General features: G+C 46.8%; 1 protein-coding gene across 8 annotated transcripts in view; it reads left to right on the forward strand.

The window, feature by feature from the left end:
• Window positions 1-899: 899 nt before the first annotated feature.
• Window positions 900-24,042, forward strand: part of NAV1 (neuron navigator 1) — a 281,587-nt gene continuing 258,444 nt past the window's right edge. For 4 of the 8 annotated variants that reach the window (XM_083746419.1, XM_083746432.1, XM_083746433.1 and 1 more), the window contains exon 1: window positions 1,042-1,385. The gene's annotated coding sequence lies outside the window, so the exon portion shown is untranslated. Of the gene's footprint in view, window positions 1,386-24,042 lie in introns of all 8 variants that reach the window. The other 4 variants (XM_083746435.1, XM_083746423.1, XM_083746420.1 and 1 more) reach the window with 3 other exon arrangements.

Genomic DNA, 24,042 nt, shown 5'->3' on the forward strand with positions numbered 1-24,042 from the left:
TGCAGTAAGCCTAGCTGGGAAATGGGGAACGACGCGTCTCTTCTTCGCGGCTTCCCTTCCTCTGGCAAGGCCACTGTGGAGAGCCCGCCCCCCTTGTCACTTTCAGGCAGCGAGTTCCTGCTAAGGCGCTTCTGCAGACTTCGGATGTGCGGAAGCCCCGAGAAGAAAGCCTGTCAATCTCACGCCCTAGCTTTTGACAACAGAAGGAAACTTAGCAATGCTTCCTTTAGGACAGGAAAGGAAAAACGGGGCGCATTTAAGTCCAGTCCCCGCTCTGTTTTTATTTATTTATTAAACGGAGCTTTACGATCGTTTCCTTGGAGCAAACTAGGTACCCCCGTTTCTGGAGGTTTAGTGAGGGACTTGGCGAGGGTCGGGCAAAGGAAATGATGTGGTTCTTGCGGGGGGGGGAGGTGTTTGTGTCACCATTCGCAAGATCCTATGGATAAGCTCTCCTTCCTTCCTTCCTGATCTAAGGGAGCGAGAGTATGTGCGCGTGTCAGTCACATTTTTTTTAACGAGATCTTCTGGATAAACTGAGAATCTAAGCTCGCCACGGCGCACCACGCCCGTCCCTCTCCAAACCATTGTTGTCATTTAGTGAAGGAAGCCAACAGCTGGAGGAGAGATTTCCTGCCTCCCCTCTGCCCCCCCCCCCCAACGTATCAGAGAGAAAAAGAAGAAAAACGCAGGCGAGGGGCTGGTTCAAAGACCTTGGCAGGGGGATCCCCCGACCCACCCACCCACGTAGGCCTACGAGGGGCAGGCAGCTGTCACCAGAAGGACCCCCCCCCTCCCCAAGACTAAAGGGTTTTCTCAGGCTCATTTTCTCGATGAGGAAGCCTGGCGTTGGACTAAGCAGCTCGCTAGAGCCTTTGAGTTTCTGGAGAAAGCATCAGGGGACGGGAAAAAGGAAAGAGAAAAGGCAGCGCGTGTGTGCGCGCTGGTGTGTCACGTCACGGCCGCCTGGCACCCTCCCTCCCTCCCTCTCTCCCTCCCTCCCTCTTTCTCAGACACCGCATAAAGAGCTGGCTGGCGTGTGCCGGAGGGGCACCGAGGGCCCACGTGACCGCCCCTCCCAGTCGGCATCCCCGGGGATCGGCACTTTGTTCAGGATGCTGCCGCTCGCCGCCCCCATTGTGGACTGAAGATCTTGGGCATCGCCGACGCGGAGGGGGCTGGGCGAGAAAGGCCGGCTGGCTGCTGGAGGGGGGGCACCCTTCGCCGTCCCGACGGGGCGCTCGCTGGACTAAAAGGGGGACAGGGTAGCGGGGGGGGGGAGGCGCCGGAGGGGGGTGCTGGGCGAGGACTGTCGGCGGATCTTCTTCTCCCCGAGGCAAAGGAGGGAGCCAAGGCGATGGGCGAAGCGCAGACCGCCTAGTAGGGTAAGTGGCTGACTTGGACGCGTGCGCCCAGCCCCGCGTGGATGCTTGTTTGGGCTGGATGGGTGTCTGCGTGTGTGGTCCTCCAGGGGGCACATGCCGGGTTGGGGGTGGCCCCGCGAGGGAACCCCTCCGCTGCTGTGTCCCTCGAAGGCCAGCAGGATGCTCTCCAGCCGAGGCATCCAGCCCAGCCCACGGCAGCTCCGCGGAGAGCCTGGCAAGGAGGGGCTGTGCCGGATCCTGGTACATTCTGTTCGGCGGCGCTTGCCAAGCGGACGGAGGTCCAGGCGGGCTGCTTGGCGGGGCTGCTGCGTCCCAGCTGCGCCTCCGAGGGCAGCGTGTCTGCTCCGCAAGACGGTGACTCAGCCTAAGGTCAGCGATGGGTGGGAATTGGGCTGGGAGGGCGGCCCCCCTGCTCTGTCCCGTCCAGGCTGGCAGAACTTGAGAGCACGAGGACGAGCCCGAATAACTTCTGGAAGATTAGGAGACTCGCAAACTCAGGCTGAGCGGTGGCTGGTGCCCGTCGGGGCTGGAGGGAGGGAGACTAACTAACAGCAGAGCTGGAGCCAATGACGGGTCGAGCCAACTAATCCTCGCTTTGTCCTACCCCCTGCTGAGTCCGACAAGGGGACGGAGACCGAGGAGGAGGAGGAGGAGGAGGAAGCAGCTGACAGGCTGGCAACCCCCGGACAGCCTGCAGGTTAGAAGACGAGCAAACGAGGGGTAACTAATGGAGCAGTACACCAGCGGCCCAGATCAACCGACATCCACTGCTGAGGATGCAATCCTAAAATATAGGCAGCTGCTGTCATAGCATCATAGAACTGTGGAGCTGGAAGGACCCCAAGGGTCCTTTAACCCAACGCTCTGCACTGCAGGAATCACAGCGAACCCCGCTGAGGTGGGCACAAGCCCCACGGAATTCAGGAGGACTTCTTCCTGAGTAGGCTTCGTTAGGCTGGCCGCCTTATTATGATCAGACAAGCTGCCTGTAGGGGCTGCCCCCCCCCAGTGCTTTCCATCACCTGCGAATCCTCCTTGCCTCCGCCCCTTCTCTCCTGTGTGTATTTGACACTTTCCCCACTCCTGACTACCCAGTTGTGTCACTCAACAATTTTATTTTGGGCTTGGGCTGCCACACAGGAAAAGCACGTGGATGTGCAGGAGGGGAGGCTGAGCAGAGAGAAGCTCCCTGGTTCAGCATGGGAGACATACTTCTGCTTCTGTCTTTGACGATTCCCCACCCACCTCTCATGCCAAGGCGGGGACTGGGATTTACTAACTTGATTTACTAAATCAAGACAGGATAGGATTTTACCAGTTATAGCTGCTTTTCTGGCAAAGGTAACTTGGGACATCACATCAGAGCAAGTGGCGCCAAGATGCTCAAGGTGGAGTACATAATTTTTCCCTTCCCAATTTTATCTTCACAACACCCCTATGAGGTTGGTTAGGCTGGAAGATGGCGACTGGCCACAGGTCACCCCAATCAGCTTCCTAGCTGAGCTGTGGATTTGAACCCTAGTCTCCTGGTCCAAGTTGGCATCTAGTCACTCCACTCTACTGTCTTTACACTGCACCACATTGGCTCTGCTGCAGCTCTATACATAAAGTTTTTAGATCCAACAACAGGAAAGTCCAATATGTCTGCAGTGAATGCATGTGTCGGAAAGATGAACTCGTAGCCAGGGATCTGAGACTGACTGTACAGATTGTCACATATTGTGAGCTGTGGAAAGTTCCTCTTCCCACCGCACATAGTTAAACTGCTGGCTCTTGTAAGAGGCAGTGATGTGCACCCACTTGGTGAAAGGGGATTAGAGAAACACGTGGAGGATATGTGACCACTAGCCACAATGTTCTCCGTCTGCTGTTGGAGGCAGGCTCTCACGTTATTATGGCATTTAGTCTCCTGCAATGTGAACAGCAGGATCATGTAGTTCTGCCCCACAAGGAGGTTTCGGACTTCGCCCCACCTCACTTTGTGCAGAAATCCCTGCTCTTTTCACAATGCATGCGCAACAAAGATCTGTCGCTGTTTATTTGTAACATCCCAAACCCCTCCAGACAATGAGTCTCGTGTGCCAGTGTGGCATCCCCAGTCCCAAACACAGAGTGAGCTCAGCTTACAGCCTCCCTTTTTCATCATCAGTTCTACAGGCCAAGAGGATATGAGCTTAAAGCTGGCTTGGCTGATTCTCTCTCTCTGTGTGTGCGTGTATTGTCAGAGGCTCCTGAGCATGACACAGGGGAGAAGTCATTTCTGGTAATAGTCTACCAGGAAATAGGCCAAATGGTCATTGGGCTGGGCTGTGGGCGCTAAAGGGGAGGAAGGAGAGTCTGTGTAATCATCAAACGGTATTCCAATTCCTGAGGAAGCTGATAAATCATAAGGAACAAGCGTGGCTAACAATGAACGCGGCTCATTCTTCCTTTGGAAATCAGGCTCCCTGTGTTTTGTTTCGGTTTTGTTATGGTATGTGTGTGTGCGTGCTTTACCGCTAGTTTGCTCTGAGCTGGGTTAAGCGGTTTTAGAAAAAAAATGTGGGTTTTGTTGCTGTTGTTACATACATAACAGATACACACCATGCCTCTGATAACAGGCTGCTGTACAGACACACTAAGCAAGAGGCAGTCTGGTCTTCAGAAAATTCAAGGATCCGCATTTAGGAAGCACAGACAAAGAGAAGTAAAACAGCAGGGAGGAGGGGAGCAATGTGTGTCCAAGGACCACCCAGCAGAGGACCAGGCTCTTTTTTTGCCTCTTACAGCCAAGCTGGCACAAACCCCACCTGGACTAGGAAGACCCGAAGCTTAATCTTCCAAACCTTGATCATTCTTAACAGTGAGACATTTGAATTCATTGTTATTAAAATGATCTCTCTTGTTTCTGCAAGCCTGCTGTATTAATTATTTGGATTGCTGGTGACATTGTTGCTGTAATTCGTCCGGAGCCTGCCGGGATAGGGTTGGCAATATATAAATGATGACACGGCTCTCCTTTTATGAAAAAAGGGCCGCGAGGTTTATTTGCTCACATTTGCCTAGCCGGGTGAAGCCTTGAAAAGCACAGCAGATGCAACACAATAACCCTTGTTTGTTGAGTGGCAGGCTGGAGGTGGCAACAGCTTGGCACAGATCCCTAAAGGGAGTGCCCCCTTCCTGCTGCCATGGCTCTTTGGCGAATATCACTCCTGCCGTGCTTGGCTTTTAGCTTGTTTCTGAGCAGATCGGCCTTCCACAGTTTCATCCTGGTGGTCACCTGGGCTTCTTTTGGAACATTCGCTTGGGGAGAAAGGAGAATCTTGGGAGGTTAATTTATGGGAAGTTCAGATGCATATAGAACAGGCTGGTTCTATGTCGGTTGCAGCAGGAAGCTGAATTCAGGCTCAGCGTTTTCATTTCACAGCTGGGCAAACAGAGGCTTGGAATCCTCCCTTTGCCTTCTCGAAGCTGGCCTTTCCATCATATCGCTGCCAGTAGGAAACCTTGGCAACGCTGCTCTTTGGGTGCACCTGTTCTATTGATGGGAATGTTGAGAACGGCCATCTCAGGTTAGAACCTGAATGAGGAAGACCAAGCTGCTGATGGCACTGCAGGAGTGATGCTCACAGACATCAAGGGGGGGGTTAAGTCACATGGTCAAATAGGCATGTGAAATGTTGAGTGAGTAGGCTGGAGTTGGAGCTGGTCATTGTGTTAGGGCAGCTTTGCTGTATCCCCAGCTCACAGCTTCGCTTGCACTGCACGGGGGGTCAGGGCTGCTATGCCTCTCCTGTAAGAGAACCAGTGTAGTGGTTAGGAGCGGTAGTCTTGTAATCTGGTGAACCGGATTTGATTCCCCGCTCCTCCACATGCAGATGCTGGGTGACCTTGGGCCAGTCACACTTCTTTGAAGTCTCTCAGCCCCACTCACCTCACAGAGTGTTTGTTGTGGGGGAGGAAGGGAAAGGAGAATGTTAGCTGCTTTGAGACTCCTTAAGGGGAGAGAAAGGCAGGATATCAAATCCAAACTCCTCCTCTTCTTCTTCTTCTTTGAGGTGGGGCAGAGTCAGCTGAGCCTCTGGGGGCAATGCAGTGCTCTTCCATTTAACTCACATCCGGGCTTTTTGGCTTGGTCGTGAATTTGTGCAATAGTAAACAGGAAAAGGTCTAAATGGTGGAAACAAACATTCAAGACAGGATCTCTAGATGTTTTGAACCTGAGCGATAGAGCGCCTAATACTCAAGCAGAAGGTCGCAGGTTAAATCACCGGCATCTTCAGGTTGGGCCAGGAATGTCCCCTGTCCCTGGAAAACCAGTGTCAGTCAGAGATGACAATAATGGTCAGGCTCAGTATAAGGCAAGTAGAAACTCACCCAACTCTGCTGAGATTAAGGCATAGATGATGAAGAATGTTGCAGGAAGCTTTTCCCACTCTGGTGGGGGAGATGTAGCCAGAGCGGGGAAATTGGCTGATTCAGCTCACAGGAAAGATCAGCATTTGCTGCCCCAAGAGTTGCTTTCTCCGCTATTGATTATCCTGCACTGGAGGCCTCAGAAGGTAAGCAAGCTCATTAGGCCTACCTAAGCAACACAGAAAGAGGCTGTCTGTTTTAAGTTGGCAAAAACCAGAGGCAGATTCCTGGAAGAGGACCCTGAGAAAGCTAAATGATGTTCCATATTGGACCAGCTCATCAGCCAAGATTTTCTAGCTCTTATTTTAGCCTGGGGCATTGATTCCCAAATGGGGAGTCTGGCCCCATCAGGCAATCATGGGAGACTGTCAGCAATGAGTGCCTGAAATGATGGAGGATAATAGGCTAAATGAGGAGGGAAGTGATGTATTGGCAAGAAGGAAATGTTGAACAGGTGGAGTCCTCAGTACAGCTAAACATTTTAGTAGCAATGGGAAATTTGTTCTATGGAATCCGTAGGGTTGGAGAATCTCTGCTATAGTGCCACACACTCTGTTTAGAAGACCTTCAAGCTGGTGTTGTCTTGCTTTCTACTGTCCACTTCCAAGACCAGACCCAGGGGGAGGGAATGGCAGTCCGGTCGTATGTCATCATGTTAGCAGCTACAGTATAGGCAGAAGTTGGTTCTGCTGTCTGAAGCTAACAAAGACATAAAACAGGTATAAACAGAGAACTCCTGGATGCCAACATCCAGGTTTGAGGCAAGTACTCTCTGGTGAGAGAACACCAGCAGATATTTAAAATCACAAAACGTGCAGCAAAGTAAAGTGTGGAAATATAGGCTGTTAGACCTTTACAATATGCTCTTGTAAGTTCCTTCCAAAGTTTCCCTCTTCCCCAGGCATTGAAAAAGACAACATGTTTGGTAAATTAAAAACAGTTTACTTACAAACTCTTCAAAGGTCAGATTCATACAGCATTCAGAAAATGCAGGCAGTAAAACTTGGCTTAGTTACCGTGGCAAAGGTTCCTAAAATAGTATAGAAACTCAAGAGAGGCTTGTTAGAGCCATGTGGTCTGAGCTAGACTTGATTACCTTCCTCCCAAGGTGATGTAGAGTGACTTTATGGCATTAACCCCTTCCTGCATCAAATGAACTTAAGCCTGTTGGGCCTATGAATCTGGTTATCCCCACAGATCTCAGGGGTGTGTGAGTGTTTCCAAAAACACATACAGTATAAATAAAAAAATAAAAGTAATGAAATTTCAATACATATGGAAAGTCAAATAAAATTATTTTGGGGGGTCAGGTTTTAAAGGGGATTATTAGGTTAGCTAAAAAAGGTAGTGTTGGTTTAAAAAGGTTGAGCAACACTGCTGTAGATAATGAGCTAGATGGACTTTTGGTCTAACTCAATATAAGGCAGATTCCTGTATAAAGAGCAGGGGAAAAGACTGAACCCAAGCCTACTCCAGTTGAGATTGTTCCTCTTGGAAGGTGTCCCATAGGAGAAACCAGGTGCCTGGGTGGGATCTTTGTTTACAGCTGACATCAAAGCCTGGTGCGTGGCAGGAATCTCTGCCATGGAACCGATTCAGGATATCCTGGGGTTGGCCTGTAACAAAAACAGCACCAGCCAACCCAGAGTGTTGCTTTAATAGCTACCGGGGCCCTTGCCCTCTTGTGTGAGCAGCAGGCCTCGGCTGCAGGAGATAGGCTTATAAATAGACTGCAGAGATCCCGTATTTTTCCTGTTGAACAACAGCCACCCCTACTGTGGCCAGCAAGGCAGGAAAAAGGTGTTTCCTCATGGCAAGGTCTGCCGTGGGACCTGATGGGTGCCAGATGGGGCAAGATAAGAGCAGCGGGGAGATGAGGTTTCAACCACGAACTCCCCAGCATCTGCTCTGGGCTTCAGCACTTTGTCACCGAGTCCTGTGGGACAGCCAGAGCCTCAGCAAGTGCCTGAGACCAGATATCTCCTGTCTGCCCTTGGGCCAAACAAGACTTCCCATCCCAGATGGCCCCAGCATCTGCCTGCTGTATCCATACGCTGTTGCTTATTGGCCTACAGGCTGCCGGGAAGAGCACTGCAGCTGACCCCCCGGCAAGCAACTTGGTAAGACACACAGCTGCTCGCCCTGCCTCCTCTTTGCTTTGTCATCTGCTTGCAACTGCTGCTGGCATTTTTTATTCATAGGCGCGGAGGCAGCTTCCTTATATACAGAGACAAGATGGTTTGGTCCATCTAGGATTGTTTAGAGATGAATGAGCAATGGCTCTTAGGGAAAAGAACGTTCCCAGCCCTATCTGGAGATTGGAACTGAGACCCTTTGCATGCAAGGCAAACAGGGGGTCACATGTACAGTGGTACCTCAGGTTACAGACGCTTCAGGTTACGGACTCCACTAACCCAGAAATATTACCTCGGGTTAAGAACTTTGCTTCAGGATGAGAACAGAAATTGTGCTCTGGCAGCGCGGCAGCCTCAGGAGGCCCCATTAGCTAAAGTGGTGCTTCAGGTTAAGAACAGTTTCAGGCTAAGTACGGACCTCCGGAACGAATTAGGTACTTAACCCGAGGTACCACTGTATTTCTTCGCTCACCCTTGAGCCAGTGTTCTGAGAATATTAATGAGCGCTGAATAAAGGCAGCTTTTAAAAGTTATCCTCCTTGTTCCTCTGTGGGGAAGTGTCCTTCCATGAGAGATGTGTGTGTGTGTGTGTGTATATATATATATATATATTTGCTTTCGTAGATTTTCACGGGTACAGGAATGCAGGTTTTGGTGTCCTCGGGTGTCTTCCCGTGTAAAAGTTGGGGTGTCTAGGCGACGTTTCGACGAGGTCTCACTCGTCATCTTCAGGCTGGTGCTTTCGGCTTCTTGTTACTGGAACAGAGCGGGATCTCAATGTTTGAGTTCCTATAAATACTGTAGAGGGGGTGTGGTGTCTAGCCTCCAATGTTCTGGGCAGAGAGGAAGTTCCCAGGCTAGTGTGCCTTTTCTTCTTTTGTTCCTTAATTACTTGAGAGATACCTTGAGTGATTTCTTGAGTGATATCCTGAGTACCACTTAGGTGGGTCATTAGGTGTGGATTAGTTGCTAAAGTCTTTGTGTCTTGACCTCTTGAACTTTGTGAAGAGTTTTCCTGAGAAGATGGCTGTATTGCACTTAGTTGTGCTTTGGCTTGGCTTCGTGTATAGGGGCGAGCTGTGGTTTTGTGGCTTGTGTCAGCCAGATCTGTGTAGGGATTGCAGGGGGGTGCAGCATCCGGAGGTGCCACCATGGATTGGCTACTGGATGGTGTCAGTAATTCATCTGTGGAGAGGGTCTGGGTTTGGGTCTGGTGTGGTTGATTGGTGTTGGCGTTCTGTGTGCCTCTGGATCTGGTGTCAGTTTTTGTGGAGAGGGCTAATTTCCAGATGTCTGGCAAGCGGGATGTGTCGTCACGCTTGTTCATGTTGTGAGGGTGTTTCTCTATCTCGATGGCTTCCATGATTATTCTCTTGTGGTGATGTTCCGTGTTAAAGAGCAATTTGGAATCTGCAAAATTAATTTCGTGTCCTGTTTCTTTCATGTGTTGGAAAAGAGAGGAAGTTTTTTCTTCTTTTTTGACGGCATTCTTGTGTTCTGCGATACGTGCATTTATTCGTCTGTTTGTTTGTCCAATGTACGTGGCTGGGCAGACTTTGCAGGGTATTTCATAGATCCCTTGGTTTTCCAACTGGATTTTATCCTTGGGGTTTCTGAGGATATTGGCTATTTTTTGGTTGGTGCAAAAGGCTGTTTTGATATTGTGTTTATGGAGGATTTTGCTAATTTTATCTGTAGTGCCCTTGATATAAGGAAGGAGGGCCATGCCATTGTTTTCTTCTGTGTCTTGGTTTTTGGGGGGTGTTTCCTTTTGGATTAGCTTCGTAATCCTGTTTTGCTGGTATCCATTGGCAATTAACACATTTGAGAGATTCTGTAACTCAGTTGTCAAGTGGTCTTTGTCAGCCAGGCGTTTGGTTCTGGAGATGAGAGTCTTGGCTACGGAGTTTATTTGTGCAGGGTGGTGGTGTGATTGTGCATGTAAGTAGCGGTTGGTGTGTGTTTTTTTCTGGTAGATAGTGTGTCCTAGGGAGCCATCAGGTTTTTTGTAGATTAGGACGTCAAGGAAGGGAAGTTGGTTGTCTAAAACCCCAGCCACCGAAAGGATCCTGAAACGAACTGAACTATCCCTAATCAGAAACGAACTACACAAGAAAAGATACCTACTAGACCAAACCAACAAAGATCTACTCACTCTTCACCTCAAACTCTGTAACAAAATCCACCCTGCACTCTGGGACAAATGCAAACAACTAGCCGTCTGGAGAGCTGAAACGGAGACCTCACATAAGACAGACACACACACCAACAAACTCCACAAACTAGAGAAACGCCAGAAGCCCGGCCACCCTCCACAGCAACCCATGAAACAAACAGTACATAACATATCAGACAGGATCCTCACCACAACTGAAACCAAAGTACTCTCCAAAGGTTTCAACTTTGCAGTCGCCCCGAGACGCATCCCCACGGAAAACATCATATGCGGAGTCGAAGCTAGCCTAACCAAATTCAACCCAGATGAAGCCAATAAAATCAGACTTGAAGTCACCAACATCCTCTGCTCCAGCAAACCACCCAGAAGCAATTTACACAAAGAAGAACAGAAAGCACTCACCAACCTGAGGAAAGACAACAACATAATCATTCTCCCAGCAGACAAAGGTAATGCCACAGTGGTGATGAACACATCGGACTACCAAGCAAAACTATCAAAGCTACTCCAAGATCCTGCCTACAAACCTATAAAAACAGATCCCACCACCTATCTGGAAAAAACCACCAAATCCAAAATAAAAGCCTCTCCTATCAGTGAAGAAATCCAGCTAAGAATCATCCCCAGAGAAAAATCATCCAGATGCCCCAAACTCTACGGCCTCCCCAAGATACACAAAGAAGGAACACCACTCAGACCAATAGTCAGCTCCATAGGCTCACCTCTACAAAATCTCGCTAAATTTCTCGCCAAGCAACTTCAGCCCTATGCAGAATCCATCTCTTCACACGTACCAAACTCCTTCCAGTTCATAGAAACAATAAAGAAGCAAAACCTACATCCTAATGACCTACTTGTGAGCTTCGATGTTGTATCTCTCTTCACACAAGTGCCCATTAATGAAGCCTTGACAGCTATTCAAAACAAATACAATCCCCCCGAATACATCTTGGACCTGACCAACCACTGCCTAACCAACACGTACTTCATCCACAATGGACAAAGATACAAACAGATAGAAGGAGCACCTATGGGATCACCCCTCTCACCGGTCATCGCAAACCTGTACATGGAACACTTTGAAACCAATGCTTTAGACAAGTCAGAACACAAACCCAAACTTTGGCTCAGATATGTTGACGACACCTTTGTAATTTGGCCACACGGGAAGGAAAAACTGGATAGCTTCCTCACACATCTCAACAACTTACACCCCAAAATACAATTCACTATGGAAATAGAAGCCAACAACCAACTTCCCTTCCTTGACGTCCTAATCTACAAAAAACCTGATGGCTCCCTAGGACACACTATCTACCAGAAAAAAACACACACCAACCGCTACTTACATGCACAATCACACCACCACCCTGCACAAATAAACTCCGTAGCCAAGACTCTCATCTCCAGAACCAAACGCCTGGCTGACAAAGACCACTTGACAACTGAGTTACAGAATCTCTCAAATGTGTTAATTGCCAATGGATACCAGCAAAACAGGATTACGAAGCTAATCCAAAAGGAAACACCCCCCAAAAACCAAGACACAGAAGAAAACAATGGCATGGCCCTCCTTCCTTATATCAAGGGCACTACAGATAAAATTAGCAAAATCCTCCATAAACACAATATCAAAACAGCCTTTTGCACCAACCAAAAAATAGCCAATATCCTCAGAAACCCCAAGGATAAAATCCAGTTGGAAAACCAAGGGATCTATGAAATACCCTGCAAAGTCTGCCCAGCCACGTACATTGGACAAACAAACAGACGAATAAATGCACGTATCGCAGAACACAAGAATGCCGTCAAAAAAGAAGAAAAAACTTCCTCTCTTTTCCAACACATGAAAGAAACAGGACACGAAATTAATTTTGCAGATTCCAAATTGCTCTTTAACACGGAACATCACCACAAGAGAATAATCATGGAAGCCATCGAGATAGAGAAACACCCTCACAACATGAACAAGCGTGACGACACATCCCGCTTGCCAGACATCTGGAAATTAGCCCTCTCCACAAAAACTGACACCAGATCCAGAGGCACACAGAACGCCAACACCAATCAACCACACCAGACCCAAACCCAGACCCTCTCCACAGATGAATTACTGACACCATCCAGTAGCCAATCCATGGTGGCACCTCCGGATGCTGCACCCCCCTGCAATCCCTACACAGATCTGGCTGACACAAGCCACAAAACCACAGCTCGCCCCTATACACGAAGCCAAGCCAAAGCACAACTAAGTGCAATACAGCCATCTTCTCAGGAAAACTCTTCACAAAGTTCAAGAGGTCAAGACACAAAGACTTTAGCAACTAATCCACACCTAATGACCCACCTAAGTGGTACTCAGGATATCACTCAAGAAATCACTCAAGGTATCTCTCAAGTAATTAAGGAACAAAAGAAGAAAAGGCACACTAGCCTGGGAACTTCCTCTCTGCCCAGAACATTGGAGGCTAGACACCACACCCCCTCTACAGTATTTATAGGAACTCAAACATTGAGATCCCGCTCTGTTCCAGTAACAAGAAGCCGAAAGCACCAGCCTGAAGATGACGAGTGAGACCTCGTCGAAACGTCGCCTAGACACCCCAACTTTTACACGGGAAGACACCCGAGGACACCAAAACCTGCATATATATATATATATATATATATACCCAATTTAATAAATCATTCCCAATTTTTGCTCAATGCAGATTTAGTTGTTGTTTCTTCATGGTGTTGATGTTGTGCTTTGCGGGGGGGGGGGGGAGCCCTGTCACTTTATTTTAGCGACTGCTTAAGGTAGGAAAGAAGCGCACCAGGAGGGGTTGGATGTGGGTCATTGCTGGGGGCTCCCCTGCATGGTTATCTCTGCTTGGTCAGCCTGCTTTTAATTATGACAATGCCTTGAAAGAGGCACATGTGTTGAAGGAATTACTGTCAGAGTCCTGTGGTATTAGGAGGCAGCACTTTTGTTGTTGTTGTTGCAGCAGGGGATTTTGTGGATCCAAGCCTCACCTTGTCAGATGCAATAAATATTGTATTGGCCCGAATATAAGCCGCACCTTTAAAATTCATGGGGGGGGGAGAGAGAATACCTGAACATAAGCCGCTCCCTTAAAATTCTGCAGGCATTCGCACCCGTTCCATTTTACCGTACGTCTGTTTCAGCAGCAATATCATAAAAGCCTATTTTTGTAAGGTCACAAATTTAAGTCACACTTTAACCCCAGAGTCGTTCGCGACTGGACTTAACTATCAGGGGTCCTTTACCTTTACCTTTAAACTTTTCACGGTCGGAATTTGTGAAAAAAGTGAGACTTATAATCGGGCCAATACGGTAACTGGAGAAATCTCTCCCTCCCACCTCCCCCCAACACTTCTTCACCTTCTCCACCTTATTATACACATACACACACACACACACACACACACACACACACACACACACCCAGTAGCTGTGATGAATGAAATTAAGTGGCTGATCCTGTAACACTCATGAAAAAGGAAACATGACAAATTAGGATTCAAATAAGTTTTCAGCACTGGAAATTAAAGGACACCTTTGTTTAAGTTTCTGTTATCTTATTTAGCTTTGCTGTGTGTATTGGCAATGGTGAATTTTGGGCTTAAAAACAAACAACTCCTCCAACTCTACAGATCACACCTGATATAATCAGTCCTGTGCAGAAGTGTAGGTTGCAATTCTGACAACAACATCTGCTTGAAAAGGAGCAATTCCTACTGAGTCCAGTGGGACTTACTCCCAGGTAAGTGGAGTTAGGAATGTAAACTAAGGCATCATGCCACCCACAGCCATTTTCCTAAATGGATTTTACTTAAATGTAGAGAAAAGTCTGTACTCTACGCAGACTTGCTGTCTGTTCCTTATTACAAGGAATGGTTCCATGTAAGGGAATCTTAATTTGTTGGACACACTACACAATGCATAAAGCTAATTTAAAACATTTCAATGCCAGTATATTCTAAAACAGTGTTTGGCATACATTGTTATGTGCATCAGCCTTCTCTAAGCTGGTGCCCTCTAGGACCACAGCTACCATCAGCTCCAGCCAGAATGGTCAGTGGGCATGAATGACGGGGTCTTCAGGCAAGCAACACTTGTGGATCATCTGGTTGTTGGGTTGAGATGGGAATCTGAAGCTATTGCCTGAGGAATCCTGGCTAAGACTGATGGTCAAAGGCAGAATTTCTTTTTCTTCTTTATTTGGCCAAATCATTTTTATTGATTTTCCAAATTTTAATTAATCTACCACAATTAAAACAAATTTAATACATCCCCCCTCCAAATGTGCTTCTCACACACTATTCTCAATGTGCCCATAATCTCCTCTTGTTGCTGCATTGTTTTCCAACATTCTATTCCCTATAATTAACCGTCTCTCTCTCTCTCTCTCTCTCTCTCTATATATATATATATATATATGCATCAGCTATCCACCCGCTGAGGCAAATGCAGAATTTCCATGTTTCAAACCCAAGCAACTCCTGCTCTTTGGAGATCCACTGCAATATTTCCTTTTGACATTGCTTTTCTTGCCGGAGAGTCGCAAGAGCTGGCTGAATGGCAGGAGAAAGCCTATCTCATTTCACTGATGGGGCATTATCTCACAGGATGATTACTATGACATGGCGGCTTCTTTAATGTATTTACATTAATTAAACCAGGCTAATTTGAAAGTGAGAATGTAGGCTACAGCATTGTACAGTACTGTACTGTATACCCAAACCCTTTGTCTATAGCCTCCCTGCAATTCCTCAGCAGGAGCCAGCAGGAGGAGCAAGTAACTCACTTTAGATCCAAGCCCAGCCCTTCTCTTTCCTCCCTAAGTTTACAATTCAGCTGAGCATCTCTTCCAGCCAGTCGTCTCCCTCAGCAGTTAGTGAATTAAATGCAGCTGGTTGAGAGATTTGGGAGGTGGCTCCGAGATCGGCAGAATCTCCCGGGACTCGGCAAGTGAGCTGGATCAATGGCTGATACACTGGAGCTAGCATAATCATGAATATTCTTTGAAAAGCGATGGAAATACTCTGGGTGAGCCAGACAAGGTAGGGAGCAGCTGGGTAACTTAGCAACAGAGACCCTGCACTGACCATTTTCACAAAGTATGCTGTCTGAGCCCAAATTTCCGAGAGGATGAGGAAGTCCTATGATGTGGGCCCTTTCTCTAGGGCCGGCCAGTCATCAACATAAAGCTGGATCACCCACTGGTCACCAGTTTAGCCCAGTGGAGGGAATAGTATCTCACTGGTTCATGAACATGCTGAGCACACAGGCGACCTGGTTTTATTTACATTCTTTTTGCATTTATATCCTACCTTTTCCTCCAGGGATCTCAGGATAGTGTCCATGGCTTCCTCCCTCCACATTTAATCCCCACAACAACCCTGTGAGGTAGGTTAGGCAGAGAGGCAATGATTAGCGCCCAAGGTCACCTAGTGAGCTTCATGGCCAAGTGGGGATTTGAACCCTGATCTCCCAGGTCCTAGTCCGACACTCTAACCATTACGCCACCCTGGTTCAATTGGTAGCATCTCTAGATAGGGCTTGGAAAGATTCCTGTCTGAGTTGCTTCTGGGCAGGACTGAGCAAAATGGCCCATTGACTGCTCTCAGCATAAGGCAACTTCTTACGTATCTAAGACTAGATTCAGACAGACGTGTTTTTGCCCAAAGCGTTGACTGGCAGCTAGCAAGTGGCTGGTGGAAATACCTGGTGCTAGGTTGTCGAATGAGTACTTTGAGAAATAGACTCCATAGATATTGCTCACAGAGTACAGTGGTACCTCGGATTACATACGCTTCAGGTTACATACGCTTCAGGTTATAGACTCCACTAACCCAGAAATAGTGCTTCAGGTTAAGAACTTTGCTTCAGGTTGAGAACAGAAATCGTGCTCCGGCAGTGCAGCAGCAGCGGGAGGCCCCATTAGCTAAAGTGGTGCTTTAGGTTAAGAACAGTTTCAGGTTAAGAACGGACCCCCGGAACGAATTAAGTACTTAACCCGAGGTACCACTGTACACTAGTTTTTCATAGCTCATCCTGTCAGAAAGCAGATGTTGGTTCACCCTACAATTCTACATATTTTTTTCCTGTGAGTGAATCCCATTACGTTCACTGGGACGAACGTCCAAATAAGGATCCCACTGTATGTTTCTAACATTGAATGGTTGGGCTGCATTGCTAACCATGGAAAGAAAGTCCTATGCAGAATTAGGCATTAAGTATCTCCACGGATTTCAACTGGTTTGAGCACCTCCAACCCCAGTCCTGCATAGTTAGAAGGCTACAACCCTATTCTCAATTACTGGGACGTATGTCTGAGTAAACATGTATGTTGCACACAGCCAGGCTGTAAATCTAATTTCAAGGAGATTTAAGCAAATCCCCTGAATTGTTCCCAGTGAGCTTTCCAGAAAACACCTGTGTAACTCTTTGGGGAAGTATATTTCAAATCCTCCTAGGGACAACTGTAAGAAATACTCGCAATTGATTTTGCAGTTCAATGCATGTCCAGGGTTCAAGTTCAGTTCATGTAGAAGGATTTTTCGTGTAAACTGATAGGATAGGCTAAGTTATATCTGTGTTAAATGAATGATGATTTCATGGCTACGATTTCATTGCACTGCACAATGTAAAAACAGCTCTCCTTCTTAGGAGCAGTCTTGCAAGATGTGTTTAAGCAAACGTAGTTTGAGAGCGGCATTTTAAAAAGGAAGAGTAGGCAGACAGGCAGGCAACCAGGAAATTGAAACATTCTTTTCTTCATCCAGAGGCAGGAGAGTTGCATACTGAGCATGATCCAGGCTGGCTTGTCTGGAGGTAGATGATGCTTAAAAGCAAATTCCCCTAAAGTAACGATGAGCTTTTTCCCAACACAATGCATAAAATGGGAGACAGGTTTCAGGGACTGTGGTGGGGGTAACGACAACAACAACAATGGTAATAATAACACATTTATTTATATGTCACCCATCTGACTAGGTTGCCCCAGCCACTCTGGGCAGCTTCCAACAGTTTAAATAACTGTCCTCTCTTCACTTTTGCTAAATCCTTGGTAGTACCATCATCACAGTATACAAGACATTGCAGAATGCCTGTTAGACCCCCTTGCAGTGAAATCAAATGGCTCAGGTACAACATAGTTTCTGTAAAACCAGGGATGGGGAACCTGTGGTTCTCCAGATATTGCAGGACTACAACTCCCATCACCCCTGAACATTAGTCATATTAGTTGGGGCTGATGGGAGTTGTAGTCCCCCCCAAAAAAAATTCTGACAGGCATTAGATTTGAGGGAGGCTGTCCTAAGCGATGTGATTGGTTGCTTCAGAAAATGTCTTCCCTCCTTGGAGGAATGCATGCAGCTGCAGTGCAGAAATGTTTGAAATGGCTTTGCCTGGACCGGCTGAATTGCATGGGATGAACTGTCAAGTAGAGTTGATAGCTGCAGTCTAGAGATGGATGCTCTTTGCATTCCTCAGTGAAACCAGAGAGTCAGCACCTGCTGCTCCACTTCACGTTTGACTCCGTCCTTTCAATCTACACCCTGCCCACTGTTGCCCCACAACTGAAGAAAGCCCTAGGGAAGGATCTGAGACTGGGACCATGCCTGCAGCTGAATGAGGGGGCAAAATAGATGGAATTCCTTGAGTCGACAAGTGTAGCGTTGGTGGCAGGTGCCCAGGGGGACCAGCAGGGTGGAAAGCCCAACAGTGTTGTTGTTGTTTAGTCGTGTCCGACTCTTCATGACCCCATGGACCAGAGCACGCCAGGAACTCCTGTCTTCCACTGCCTCCTGCAGTTTTGCAGTTTGGTCAAACTCATGCTGGTAGCTTCAAGAACACTGTCCAACCATCTCGTCCTCTGTCGTCCCCTTCTCCTTGTGCCCTCCATCTTTCCCAACATCAGGGTCTTTTCCAGGGAGTCTTCTCTTCTCATGAGGTGGCCAAAGTATTGGAGCCTCAGCCCAACAGTAGGTGGAGGCAGAGCCAAGGACAGGCAGAGTCAACTCAGGCTAGTTTTGCCCCCATCCTCCTCCATGCCAAGCTATACAAGGATAACACAGAGACCAAAGAGGAGGAAGCTGACAGCCAAGGCTGGATATAAGCAAGAAAACAGGCAAGGGAAGATGGTGAGGCAGTGCCGCATTTGCCCTAATAGATGGAAGTGGAAGAATATCCTTTCCAAATGTTAAATTTCTATGCAAAGAGAAAGCTAGCATGTTGTAAGCCAGCCCCTTTGCCTGTCATGGTTTTTCTGTTCTCAGGGAATTATTAACATAGGGAAGAGCATTTTAAAGGTGATCTTCTACCTGCTGTGAAGCTGCCTGTTTCGGCCATCTCGTTCTGCTGCACACGTGGTTTCAGCCTAAGAGAGAAGGAGTGAGGGCTGAAGGAAGGAGAGCTGGGCATGGCCTAAAGCAGGGACGGGGGACCTATGACCCTCCAGATGTGGATGGACTCCAACCTTTCTGAGTCCCAGCCAGTAGGGATGATGCAAGTGGGAATTTGGAGGGCTGCAGTTTCCTAGAGCTAGAAGGGCGAGGAAAGCTGGAGCCTATATATTTGGTTGGAAAGAGCTGGCTGCATCTTGGACTACAGGTCTCCATTAGTGACTGATATTGTGCATTGCTTCAAAAATAAATCTTGCTGCCTTTAATGAAGCCGGTTCCCTAATAAGTGCATTTGGAAATGCAGCCTTAACATGGTACGACAAGAACAGGAATGCCCTTCAAACAGCAAGGCAACACACCCATCTTTTCAGGCAGCACTAGCATGACCAGATGAAAAAGGAAATGGGGATCTTGCGCTTTCCATTTTTGCAAGACAAACTGTACCTGTTGAACTTCCCTCTTCTACACAACTCTGAAAGGGGCACAAGTCATTTCCTCTTTTTCAGCTAGTCACCCTGCAGCTCTCTTAAAGTTCTAGGTGCTCTTTCTTTCTTTCTTTCTTTCTTTCTTTCTTTCATATTTCAATTTAAAAAAACAACATATCTCATTAATGTGAACAATAAACTCAGAAACATGTAAATAATATATAGCTCTGGGTGCTTTGACATGAAATGAGACAGCTCTATAGCTCATTTTCAATGAAAGCCAGCATTTGTGTTTGAAGTCTGGGGAGTGAGAGGGGAGCTGGTTGTTTTCTGAAGATGTCAGACAGCGACTGGATGTGTCAAGTAATGGTTCTCCTTGCTTCCCCTATTCAAGTCATAGGAACCTGCAGTGAACTGTTTTGTCAAGGGCTGATACGCAGGTATTATTTGCAGGAGGAAATTACAGCAAGGAAATAATAAATACTAGATGGTGCATTGAAAATAACGCAAGTGCAATATATTTGCACATACCTGCTCAAGGAGGTAGTGAAATTTACGTGGAGAATAAATGCCCACCAGAATTGAGTATGCTGAGGGACTGTAGCCATGGAACTATGACTAGGGAGTTGGACAGGCTCGTCAACTAACTCCTAGGTCCTGACCACTGGAAAACCTCCCAAAATTGGGGTGATCAGATGAGACCGAGGAAAGGGCTCCCAAACTTTTGCTGTTGTCCAGAAGAGAGAATTTCAGCATGATGGGGCTACTCTCAAATAAGTATAGATGCTTTAAAAAATTACAACAGACCCAAACAGCTGCTGTTCTGAAAAGCAGTGGTGGAGGAACCCTCTTGGGCACCCAGGGCGGGACAGTACAGTCGCCGTGCGAGTGGCAGCCCATACAGATGCCGTGCAAGAGGCAATCTGTATGGATGATGCACACGGGCGGTGCCCATACTGACTGTGCATGCGCCCTCGGCCGCTCTACAGCTGGGGGGAGGCAGTGGGCCATCTTGTCACCGCCCCAAGTGGTAACCGGGGTGACCCCCCCTTTTATGCCCCTGCTGAAAAGCAAGTGAAATTAATTCCTTTCTGACTTTAGTGTGCATGTGAAATGCGGAGGCAGAAGCAGGAAGGAAGGAACTCTGATGAGATGGAAGAATGGGGCAGTGGGGTTGCATAAAATGGGGTTGGGGGGCCACAGGTGGACTCACCTATGTCCCATAAGTATACAGAAAATACTTGTTTGTAGATATCAGGCCAGCAAAATGTGGGGCTTTACATATTTTTTATTTTATTTTAAAGGAAGGCAGCGCTGTCCCCAGCAGATGGCAGCACCATTTTAGAATAAATCTCTTTCAGGACAAATCTCTCTCTGACTGCAGTAACGAAGCATCTGTGTGAGGGAGCCTTCTGTTTTCAAAAGCCAGGACTTGTGAGCTTTCAATTCTTCTGGTGGTCATTTATGCACTCGGCAAAAGCTTTCCGAAAAGTCAGGCATGCAAACACCCTTTAACTGCATTGCCAACATAATTAGCTGAGCTTGAATCCGGGCGAGACAGACGCACTGTGAGCAAGCGGTTCCTGTGTCTGAGAAATTGGTCAGGTGAGTTGTGTCCCCAAGAAGGACTTGCACTCCCCTGAAGAGGCAGGCAGGCAGTCTGAGGGGACTTCTGGACCCTCTGCTCTGTCCCTGGTGTGGAAGCGCCTTTTGCCAGCTATGCCTGGTATGAGAGCTACAATTGTTCCTGGACTGGGAGAGACTGACCACAGTAGTTCAGGCACTGGTGACTTCCAGACTGGATTCTTGCAAAGCACTCTTTGTGGTGCTTTCCTTGCAGTTGATCCAGAATCTGTAGTTAGTGCAGATGTCTGCAGCATGGTTGCTGACAGAAATGAGACCTGTCAGCATATAACACCTCTGCTCAGAGAACTGCACAGCTTGCCAATTGGTTTAATAGGCCAAGGTTTTGCTGTTGGTATATAAATCCCTTAACAGCTTGGGACCAGTTTGCTTGCGGGATCCCCTTACCCCAAAAGTGCCCACTCAGCCACTTTAATCTGCAGAAGGGCACATGCAACACGATACTTTCTCTAAGCTTGTAACAAACCATTCTTTCAGTCGGGCAGCAATTATACTTTGGAACTCCCTGTCTAATGAAATAAGGCAGGTGCCTTTGCTGAATTCTTTCAGCATCTGCTTAAATTTTTTTAGCTTAGGCAAGCCTATTGGAACATGTAGATATTGACATGTTTTACTCTCTTTTTAGTTTGCTGCTCATTTTAATTATTTTTTAATACTTCTAATTACTTGTTTTTAAATGGTTTTTTGAATGGATTTGGATATTTCTTATAAACCTCTTAGAGTTTTGGTTCCAATCCAGGGGTATATACTTTTGTTAAACAAATTACTAATTAAATTGGATAATATTCCTGGCCTCTCCAGACTTCCTTTCAGTTGTGCACTCATGATTATTTGTGCTCCCATTGCCATTTGGGTGGTCCTACATGATTCTATATTTAAATGCTTTTTGCACCTGCAAGTTTTCAGATGGTCATACTGCTTTATTTCCAATCAGTGAAAATCATGTGACTGCTGAAATCCTGTAATGTTTCAGACCACAAATGTTCTAGGCTTTTTGTGTGTGTCCTGCTTTTATTCTGCTACAGCCCCTCTGGACAGCAATAGTTGTGATAGCATTGGGGGAAGCATCACACTACAAATGTGTTATTTTTGTGTCAAACAAACATTGCCGACTAAAGCACCAGTCTGGAGGGGCCCCTAGTTGCATGTCAATTTCCAAATATATCTATTTAAGGTTCAGGGAAGCTCGGCATTTCCTGACACTTAGGATGCAACCGATTTGGAGGCAGAGTGGTTCTGAAACAGTCTGGAGTTGCTTTTTCAGTTTCATTTCTTTTTTCTTTATGAAAAATATATTTAAGCTGCTTGGTTATTCTGTTTTTTTAAACAAACAACCAAACCCTGCTTATAAAACTGCATGCAATATAGCAAACAAAATATTGACAGAAGGGCTTGTAAATGTCACCAAGCATGCACACACCGGGTCAGTTATGCTTGATCTACTTCTTATCCTTTAATAATTCACATGTCCTCATAAAACGTCCACTGTGTTTTTCTGAGAACATGGCCTGCTATGCTTTCAGATTTCCTCAGGAAAAGAGAGTTAGAGCCATCTTACATTGCAGTTTCGCTCTGCGCATATATGAACACAGTCAAACCAATCCTGAATTAATTCTCTCAGGCTTAGTTTGTAACTTACTCCTGCCAAGTAGTAGGGAAGATTTTTATACATCTGGGTGTTCATTTTGAGGGCTGGGCTATGGGGCTTTGACCCACAGGTCCAGCCTTGGCTGCACCACTGCACCTGATCCCCTTTCCCTGGAGATGCCAGGAACTGAGCTCAGGACTTTCTGCATACAAGCATGCAAATAATTTGCTCTTGTCACTGAACTGTGGTCCCTTGCCCATTATGCAATTTTTCCAAGGCATCCCAGAAAACGTGTTAATCTCAGAGGGAGATGGTCACCGTGACTTGCCGGACAGGTGATAGTAGGCAGTGTGCCTTCCTTGTGGTGATAACCCTTCTAAAGCAAAGCCAGTAGGAGGTTCCTTTCTCTTGCTGATCCCTAACCCTCTTCACCATATGTATCCCAAAGCATGGACCAACTTTGCCTTTGAATGCCTTGAGCAGCCTTTATAAATTAATCTACTCAATTCAGCAGGACTAATTCTACCAAAACCCAAATCAAAGTGCTAGAGTAAGCCTCTTCTTCAATGCTGCTAGCAAATTCCTCTGTCATCTGGTAGGTCATTTCAACTTTCAAATGTCAACATCAATCGAAAAGTGAGAGTTTCCTTCCTGTCTGAATGTTGCTGATGTTGACTCCCTCCTATTGCCTCTTGCTTAGTCTCTGTCTGCAAGGTCAAAATACCTTGATGTATCAGCTGTATCTTGGGTTGCCTAGGAGCACAGTGACCCTTATTGTAGCATTGATACCTATGACTGTCTCTACCCAGCAAATTTGTACAGCTCCTCATTAAATCACCTTTAGATTTCCTGCTCCATAAAGTAAAGCAGATTAAGCACATTCAGCACTTTGCAACAGGTTGGGGGGGGGGTGGCACCTGAATTGATTGTCTGGATTTTCTCTGAAATGTCTCTCCTGGCTCTGCTTTATAATGCATAGATTCCAGAACTGAAAAATGACATTTGAGTAGTGATCTTACTGGCGGTTCAGAAAGAAGTAGCTAGTCCTGATCCCACACGATTCTTCAGCATCTTGTTCAAAATTATGTACCCCACTTGCTAACTATGAACAGGATCTGTATACCAGGCAAATCATGTAATCACTAGCAACCTTGTACCTGGCATTGCTCAGGAATTCTAAGAATAAAAATATGTTTAAAAATCAATTCAATTTTAAAAGGTTTGGTCCGCCATCTTATTTCAAAATGGTGTCCAGTTGTATCCAAACATAGATGAAAACCTGCTCCTTGATGTCAGGAATCATAGTACAGGATTTGGTTAAAATCGGTGCAGTTTTGAAAAGTTAATGGTTGTATCCAGCAAACTTCTACTCAGAGTACACCCATTGAAATAAATGAGCCTAAAATAGGCACTTTGATTAATTTCAGTGTTGAACACCATCATTGCTGATCATTGGTCATGTTAGCTGGTTTTGTTAGAGTTTAGTAACATTGGGAGGGTTGTTGCCTTAGTGTCTGTTCTTATTACCAGCGCTGCATTCCACAATGACAGATAACTTACACTGGTGGCAGAGTTCAGCGTCTTGAGAATCAATCCCCCCACCAACCACCCAAAAACCAAACCCAAAGCAAAGTTCCAGTTGTTTGAAGATGCTCATCAAAGCTGTGTGCTGTTGCCTGGTAAAGTCTCAAAATATAGACTTTACCATATGGGTGAAGGCAGGGCATCACTGCAGCCACGGACAGGAAGTCCCTACAGAGGGTGGCGAATACAGCACATGACATCATGGGCTGTCCTCGGAGTTTGCTAGATGACATCGCAAGAGACCGCTGCCTCGGGAGAGCAAAGAAAATTCTTAGGGATGACTCACATCCTGGCCAGC

This window comes from Podarcis gaigeae (genome assembly GCF_964106915.1).
Source record: "Podarcis gaigeae genome assembly, chromosome: 6".
Taxonomy (NCBI): Eukaryota; Metazoa; Chordata; class Lepidosauria; order Squamata; family Lacertidae; genus Podarcis; species Podarcis gaigeae.